This window comes from Phalacrocorax aristotelis, chromosome 2 (genome assembly GCF_949628215.1).
Source record: "Phalacrocorax aristotelis chromosome 2, bGulAri2.1, whole genome shotgun sequence".
NCBI classification, from domain to species: domain Eukaryota; kingdom Metazoa; phylum Chordata; class Aves; order Suliformes; family Phalacrocoracidae; genus Phalacrocorax; species Phalacrocorax aristotelis.
The window spans coordinates 39588298-39595614 of record NC_134277.1 but is presented as its reverse complement, the minus strand read 5'-3'; positions in this window follow the sequence as shown (position 1 = coordinate 39595614).

Genomic DNA, 7317 nt, shown 5'->3' with positions numbered 1-7317 from the left:
AACACGAAGTGCCTATGTGTAGCTCTTATTGAAGAGTGTCAACACCAAAAGAAGAGATAAAACAAAATATGCACTCTATGTAGATATATTCTATGTTTATTTGACCAAGTGTTACCCATAGGACCATCTGGCGAGTGAGCTGATTGTCGATATGTTTGAAACAGTGGTGCTAGATATGTACTGTTCCTACAAGCGTGCTGAGAAGGCTTATCACAGGGAAATGCATAGCCCAGGCCTTATGAATGCCATTTATTTTCTCTTCCATTAGATCATCTTGTGCTGGGTTTGTTAGCTGTTTCTCACCCGTAGGAAACTAATTTTTTAACTCCCATCTGGGAATTGTACATTTTGTGGCATATGCCAGTAAAAGTAACAAGTTATAACTAAGAATGTGCATTTCTAATGTTCTTTTGAAGTACCCTATAACATAACACAAACAGTAGGTAAATCTCTTATGTTGCATTCAGAAAGTTGAAACATCTGTTTAATATGGCTGTAGCTGAAGGCATTTCCAAAAGAGGTGCACAATCGGAGCTTCTTGCAAGTTTGTACCTCTTATATTATCAAATCAAGTGGACAGTGTTGATTGTGAACTAGTCATCAGTCGTGGGTTGTTGTGGGTCTGCCTTTCCTTGCAGAGTATGTGCATTCTGTGTGGGCCCCAAAAGCGTGCAAGTCTCCTTTAAATAGTAAGACAGCATTTTGTAAAAAGAAACAATTCTTTAGACAAGATTAAAAAATACTATGCTTGCCTTTACTTGGTATTACAGAGCTATGACACTTGTTTTATGGTTCTTACTTGAAGTGACCCAGTGAGCTGCTTGGTGCTGTGGCCTTCTCATATTCTTTTTACAAGCTTTGCCACCTGACAGAATTATTCTTGGAATGAGACAGCCAGCCAGCCAGATGGTATTGTTGGATCTCCATTTAGAATGATTGTCTGGCACAGACTCTAATTCCCTGTCAAAATGGAAATATTTTTTTTCCTTCTAGGTATTTGTGTACTAAATCAAGATGCTAAATTTTGTCTTGCATGAAGGTGGTCTGATCACTGAATGCTATAAAGAAACAAAAGGATTTTCCCTTAATTGTACATCACAGGATTGTCTTTTGCATGCCTTAATGGAACAGCTTTTTTAAAGTCCTCTGGCAGGTATACCAGTCTGTATTCCTGAATGACTGAATGATGTGGTAGCCTGCTATTTTAGGATAGATGTTGTATAACTTAAAAGCTTTAATGTCTACTACTTTCAGTGTAGCTGAGAAAGTTTTAAAAAAAGAATCGAGGCTATAAAGAGTAAGTACAAGGGCTTCTATAGAAGAAGCATGCATCTCAAGAAAAAGCTTAAGTAGCTTTGCAACTTAGGTGGATTCTTCATACTTTTTCATTCCTGCTCGGGGTGAACTTCACTTCAAAGTTTCTTGGGTGGGGAGTAAAACACACTTTCACTGTAACTTCTTTAAAGAAAGAAGGCACCAGCTGAGTTTACAAAGGCCTTTGTATTACCCCAGTGATTGCGCTGGCTTTAGCTACTGTGAATGAATTCTGTTTTCTTCCAGTAGTGTGAATTTCTGTGTACTTGGTGCTCAAGACAAACATGAAGAAGGGTTGTTTGTTCTAGCTTAAGGTTGGGAGGTTATAGGAAGTGTAGTAATGAGGAGGACAGGTTTTACATTTAATGTTTTCAGCTCTATTTTACAGTAATGATGTATTTCTATACATAAAGTAACTGTTTTAGGACTAACAGCATAATTAAAACAACAGAAACTCTCAGAACCTCTGAATACATAGTCCAGTAAAGATGCATGCTGCGGTCAGTCAATGTATTTCTGATGTAGTGAAATACTAGGGGTACTGCTACTAAGGCAGCACTCTACATGTGGGTCTGCAACACTCCTGTTTGTCTTAGGGTGTGTTTGTAATTGTGTCCTCTAAGCTTCTACTTGTTAACCTGGTCCTACTGGTACTTCTGTAAGTCAGGTGTTCAAATTTCAATGTATTGTTTGAAATACCAAGGAGGTTGCTTTCCTTTTCCCCTACACCCTCCAAGGTAAGTCTGGCTTTATCTTCTATATATGTGCTTTCTATGTTTAAATTTAGAGGACTAATATATGTGCTTTCTGTGTTTAAATTTAGAGGACTAATATCTTCAGTGGTGCCTTTTATTTTTGCTAGAACTAAACCAAATGTTTTTGCCTTTATTGTGGGTTCTTTTAGTACACTATGAATAAATGAGTGCTCAAGGAATTCTTAAACTTTTAAAGTCTTCTGAGAACAATTTAGGACTAAACCCACCAGTTAATAGAGGTTATTCACTTGTCTCCTGTAGAAAAACTGGTGCTTTGAAGTGTAAAATCATAGAATAGTTCGGGTTGGGAAGGACTACTAAGGTCATCTAGGCCAACCCTGCTGCAGTAAGGACATCTTCAACTAGACCAGGTTGCTCAGAGCCCCTTCCAAATTGACCTTGAATGTTGCCAGGGTGGGGCATCTACCACCTCCCTGGGCAACCTGTTCCAGTGTTTCACCATCTGAACTGTAAAAAACCTTCTTTCAGTTTGAAACCATTACCCCTGTCCTGTCACAACAGGCTCTGCTAAAAAGTCTGTCCCCATCTCGCCTATAAGCCCCCTTTAAGTATTGAAAGGTCTCCCCAGTGCCTTCTCTCCAGGCTGAACAACCCCAATTCTCTCAGCCTTTCTTCATAGGAGAGAGGGGTTCCATCCCTCTGAACGCTTTTGTGGCCCTCTGCTCCAACAGCTACATGTCTTTCCTGTGCTGAGGACTCCAGAGCTGGAGACAGTATTCCTGGTGGGGTCTCACCAGAGCGGAGGGGCAGAATCACCTCCCTCAACAAAGCTTTGGCCTGTAGCTGAGCTGTACAGCCATCCAGTTCTTGCCATAGTCTGGCTTTAAAATGAATGTAGAGAGCAGTTAAATGATTAAAACAGGATTAATGGCTCTGTGCATCGTAACAAGCAAGACAAGTGCCTACTTTAAACATGCAAAGGGGATCCTACATGCATATGATGGAGTAGTCTTTTAAGAATTTACTTGTAATTGGGATGGGCATACACTTCTACCTCTGGCTTTTAGGAGGTTATTAAGGTAGGTAATAGAATATGCATTGGTCAGTGGTGATACAATACATCACAGAATCACTTAGGTTGGAAAAGACTTTTAAGATCAAGTCCAACTGTAAACCTAACGTGGCCAAGTCCACCACTAAACCACATCCCTAAGCACCACATCTACACATCTTGAATACCTCCAGCGATGGTAATTCTACCACTCACCTGGCCAGCCTGTTCCAATCCCTGACCGCTCTTTCAGTGAAGAAATTTTTCCTAGTATGCAATGTAAGCCTCCCTAGGTGCAACTTGAGGCCATTTCCTCTTGTTCTATCAGAAGTTACTTGGGAGAAGAGACCAACACCCACCTCACTACAACCTCCTTTCAAGTAGTTGTAGAGAGGGATAAGGTCTCCCCTGAGCTTCCTCCACGCTGAACAACCCCAGCCCTCAGCCTCTCCTCATAAGACTTGTTCTCTAGACCCTTCACCAAGTTCATTGCCCTTCTCTGGACATGCTCCAGCACCTCGCTGTGCTTCTTGTAGTGAGGGGCCCAAAACTGAACACAGTACTCGCGGTGCGGCCTCACCAGTGCTGAGTACAGGGGCATGATCACTTCCCTGCTCCTGCTGGCCACACTGTTCCTGATACAAGCCAGGATGCTGTTGGCTGCCTTGGCCACCTGGGCACACTGCTGGCTCATGTTCAGCTGGCTATTGACCAACACCCCCAGGTCCTTTTCCTCCAGGCAGCTCTCCAGCCACTCCTGAAGCCTGTAGTGTTGCATGGGGTTGTTGTGACCCCAGTGCAGGACCTGGCCCTTGGCCTTGTTAAACCTCATACAGTTGGCCTCAGCCCATCAATCCAGCCTGTCCAGATACCTCTGCAGAGCCTTCCTACCCTTGAGCAGATTGACACTCCTGCTCAGCTTGGTGTTGTCTGCAAACTTACTGAGAGTGCACTCGATCCCCTCATCCAGATCATTAATAAAGATATTGAACAGAAGTGGCCCCAACACTGAGCTCTGGGGAACACTGCTTGTGACTGGCTGCCAACTGGATTTAGCTCGGTTTGCCACAACTTTCTGGGCTTGGCCATCCAGCCAGTTTTTTACCTAGCAAAGAATACATACCCCTCCAAGCTGGATTTTCCAGGAGAATGCTGTGGGAAGCTGCGTCAAAGGCTTTACTGGGGTCTAGGTAGACAACATCCACCACCTTTCCCTCATCTGCTAAATGGTTCACCTGTCACATAAGGAGATCAGGTTAGTCAAGATCCTTATCAAGTCAGATAAGGAGATCAGGATCTGCCTTTCACAAAGCCATGCTGGCTGGGTCTGATCCCATGGTGTCCTGTATGTGCTGCGTGATGGCACTCAAGATGATCTGCTCTACAACCTTCCCCAGCACTGGAGTCAGACTGACAGGCCTGTAGCTCCCCAGAATCTTCCTCTGGCCCTTGTAGGTGGGCATCACATTTGTAACTCCAGGGAGCTGGGACCTCCCCCATTAGCCAGGACTGCTGATAAAGGATTGGGAGTGGCTTGGTGAGCACATCTGCCAGCTTCCTCAGTACCCTTGGGTGGATCCCATCCAGCCCCACAGACGTGTGTCCAAGTGATGTAGCAGGTAGCAGGTTACTATTCCCCCTTGGATTATGTGGGCTTTGTTCTGCTCCCTGTCTTCCAGCTCAGGGGGCTGGGTACCCACAATGCAACTGGTCTTACTATTGAAGCTGAGGCAAAGAAAGCATTAAGTACTTCAACTTCTTCCTCATCATTTGTCACAATGTGTGTCGTGTCGTGTCTCTCCCCCCCCCCACCCCTTGAGATTCCCCTTACCTCTCCTTTTGTTGCTAATATATTTATAGAAACATTTTTATTGTCTTTTATGGCAGTAGCCAGATGAAGTTCTAGCTGGGCTTTGGCCCTTCTCATTTTCTCCTGCAAAGCTTTGTGACGTAAAGTATTTTCCTTTCTCTTACACACCTACTAGGATGGAAATCTCTGAAGGCAGCTTCTTTAATTACTGGGAGAAAATCCTCTTCAGTCTTTTCAGGATTTGTAGGATGATAGGATGATACCCCATTGCACTGAGCAGGTGCCCCGTGATTTGCAGGTAGGTCTCAAATCTGCAACAGATGATGTTTTCACTGTAGCCATCAGAGGGCTCTCATGTTCAGTACTGCATAAAAAGTTCATATTCTCGTTAAGAGATGTCAAACAGTAATTAAGCTGAAAACAGCATTGGTCAAGGTACGTATATATAGCATATAGACAAAACCTTACATTGTGAATAAGATTTCCCTTACTGTCCCTTAAGGCTGTTAATTACCTTTATTTTGAGGAAATATGCAGAATTGATTTACAATACCAGAGTAAGAATTTTTTAAAAAAGGAAAAAGAAGTAGCTCTTCCTTTTTGTTAGATGTTTCACTTGTGCAGATAAAAGTTACTGATACAGCACACTATGTGTTAGGAATGCTAATTGAGATTGCTTGCTTAGTGCTCCTGATTCTACTTTCATTGGAATAGAGATCTTTATACATAGTTAAGCAACTTATTTATTGAATCTAAGGAAAAATGTTCCAACAACAGATCTTTATTGATAAGACACTTCTTATAAATGTGGGGCTTCATCTATTTTTGACAGGGAAATAAGTCTGTGTGGTCTTTCTATTTGAGTTTTACAATAGCTTTCATAAAATTTAACTTGTCGGTTTTGCTTATCTCACTGTTGCAGTGGTTATTCCCTGATTTAGGAGACAGTCAGATGCAGAAATATTTGTTTGCTTAGGTGGACCATGGTTTTTCATTAATTAAAAGTGCAATGCTGTTAACAGGTTTTAAAAATGGATTTCTCAAAGTAAGATAAAAAGGATCAATAGTGGTGGAGTTTCAGAAATGGTGTTTTAGTGCTGTGTTGCCCGTTAATGAATTGTGAAGTCTGTGCTGATTAGCTTTGTTTTGCCATGGTTTCTGGGGACTTGGTACGGTGCACAGTACTTAAGAATGCTAGGTTACTAGAAGATGAGGAGCTGCTGTGCTGCGTGACAATGCACACCAAAGCACGTTTCCTAACACTGGGATGGTACTAAACACGTCTACTGTAGTGAAGGAAGCCTGAATAGGATTTTTGCCTTCTGTTCCTACATGTAACTTGATTGTATTTTTTCAGCTTTTTATAACAGTCTTTTATGCAGTTGCTTCCATGTGGGAATATCTGCAAGAGATTCAGGAGGCTTGAGCTGGGGAGTCAGTAGATTGAAATAGAAGATAATCCTGGAGTTGGCACTTTGGCGTATCCTTGTATGTCCAGGGAAAGAACATTTTCTAGGTTCCTGGGTAGATTCAGGGCCACTGCAGAAACATTTTGTGTCTCGGCATATCTGAGCAAGTATCTACTGATTCCATTTCCCTGAGCTTGGGGGAGATGGACATGACAGGCAGGCACATCTGCTTCTGAAAAGTCCCTTATTCATGTTTTTTCAACTTATTAAGCAGGTCCTAAACTCAGGGCAGCACTAACTGCAAGCAGAGCTCTTTCAACCAAGTGAGGTTTGGTTAATAAGTGAGCAGTAGGCTGTACTCATTCTTTAAAATAAGCGAAGATTTAAAACAGTTCTTTCAAATGGCATTCACAAATAAATGAGACTGAAATATTTTTATATAATAAGCCTTGGCTTCTGTCTCTTCTAGACCCTTTGATCCATTTCTGAGCAACTATACCTGAATATAACGTAGCGCAGTATGGTGACTGAGCTGGGTGCAGCTGAAGGTGTAGGCATTCTTACAGACTAAAGGTAAGGAGGAGTTCACTGTTTTTGTAGTATTTTTTATTTGCATTGTGCTTTGTAATCCTTCTGTGTGATCAGTCTGGATGGATATTAAAAATCTTAGATTAACGTCTGTTTTATAACTATCCAGATTCTATTTCTGTATGTTAATCTTCACACTGTGGTGGATCCAGCTGTGCAGTCCATCTTCTACATAGAATTGTACCGGTTGCCATGACAGCATATAGCTACCTACTGGTGACAGAATAATAGGCATGTGACTTCTTTGATAACCATTGCAATGTAATTTAGTCATTAGCCAGCAGGTGGGGCATTAAGCCAACAAAAATCTTCTGATTAGTGTAATTTGAAAAATGTTTTGCTTGTGGAACTCTACCGTCTGTCCCTTTTACAGTAAAGACTCTCCATCGCAGAATGTAGCAGTCCTTATTGTAGGCTAATTAATTTATG